The sequence below is a fragment of the Triticum aestivum genome, chromosome 5B (genome assembly GCF_018294505.1).
Source record: "Triticum aestivum cultivar Chinese Spring chromosome 5B, IWGSC CS RefSeq v2.1, whole genome shotgun sequence".
In the NCBI taxonomy this organism is placed as follows: domain Eukaryota; kingdom Viridiplantae; phylum Streptophyta; class Magnoliopsida; order Poales; family Poaceae; genus Triticum; species Triticum aestivum.
The window spans coordinates 167,633,226-167,634,918 of record NC_057807.1 but is presented as its reverse complement, the minus strand read 5'-3'; the positions used below and the strand labels follow the sequence as shown (position 1 = coordinate 167,634,918).

Sequence of the window (1,693 nt, the reverse complement as noted above, 5' to 3'; positions counted from 1 at the left end):
GGGGGGGAGGGGGTGTTGAGTATATTGTGTATGTGTATATTGTGTATTGGGCCCACCTCTTGTTTCCTCTATATAGTTAAGGTTGTGGCCCCCCTCTGTACTCATATATACGTGCCTGGTGCACCGATTAATGCATTGCGTATTGCACAACATATTCTCGTAATTCACACTGATGATGATGGAATTCCATTGTTTCGAACTTAATTTCAATGGGAATTTTTAGTACGTAGCTACATTATCTTACTGCAACTTGGTCAACAGCCTGTAAGACTAGCGGTTAGTACAGAGTACTCCTTCAACTGCATGATCAATTTATACTAAAAATTTGAGGCCGCAACGGCATCAGTCCTTGGCAAAGGTGGCGCCTTTAGCCACAAGTACTACTGTAATACACCTTCAATGCACAAAGTAGTACTGCTAAAAATCAACATGAGTTAATTGGCTCTGGACAACGGTCATAATTCATCATAATTTGGTGCTAATGACCCAAATTCATTTGCCACTTTTAGCAGTAACTCTTGCTTGATTATGATTAAACTTTTATCTTTTGAAACTTGACTACTTGGGGTACTCTTGCTTTGGTACTATAGTAGTACTCCTCTTCGGTCTTCACTTGCAAATGCAGCAACTATTGATCCATGTTCATGTTTTTCATTGAAGCCAAATTAAGATGGAGATTTTAGGCAGCAAAAATATAATTTGTGATTCCTCTATGGACAAAAAGTAAAGCAGCTAATTGATTTTCATTTGTTTGATTGCAGGGCGGTTTGGCACGTCATCGCCGATGCACCTGAACTAGCAGTGTGAATGAACTAGCTACATCGGCATTTAGATTTCAGAAACAACGGACAAAATCTCTACCTAAAAATCAAACGAGGGCAGGAACAAAATGGTAAATATGTACTATCAGACTTGCTTTGGTGCCAAGCTTGATAGAAACAACCTGCATGGTCAAAGGTTCGAATGGCAGAGATCTTTTTTTATCGCATGGAAAAAACTCAGCATTACAATGTGTTCCGATGATCAATATGCAGTGGCATATGAGATTGTAGGTGCTGAGACTGTAAGGAGGTGAATGAGATTGAACATTTGTATGCAAGGACAACTGAGAATGACAGATAGTCTACTAGTTAATAGTTATGCAGTTGGATCCACCACAGTCAGTTGAAGATGCCAGGTAGTCTACTACTCCCACCATTCGGAATTACTCGTCCAAGAAATGAATGTATCTAGATGTATTTTAGTTGTAGATACATCCTTTTTTGTGACAAGTAATTCCGAATGGAGGGAGTACTAGTTAGCATCGAATTAGCCACATTGGCGTCTGTTTAAAGCGGGAGCAAGTCCGAGTTCTGCAGCGCCTACGCCTCCTCCCTAGTCTCTCACTACCGTATGCTCAGCCGTAAGGAGGGTGGTGGTAGTTTCATGCACGACAGCGCTGCCGTCGTCGGTGGACTGGCGCCAGAAGGGCACGGTGACCACCGTCTATGATCAGGAGTAGTGCTATAGTTGCTGGGCTTTCTCCACGATCGTGGTCGTGGAGGGCATCAATGCGATCTGCACTAAGAACCTCATGTCTCTATCCGAGCAGCGGCTCGTGGACTGTGACACGAAACCCAATGCCATGTGGAGCAACTTTTCACCTTGGTGATGACAGTCTGATTGTCACAGTTCATAAGGATAGCCAGAACCG

The 1,693-nt window shown here is 42.9% G+C and overlaps 1 pseudogene; it reads left to right on the top strand.

The window, feature by feature from the left end:
- LOC123117923 (probable LRR receptor-like serine/threonine-protein kinase At4g37250) overlaps positions 1-799 on the top strand; it is a 6,698-nt pseudogene extending 5,899 nt beyond the window's left edge.
- Positions 800-1,693: the final 894 nt, after the last annotated feature.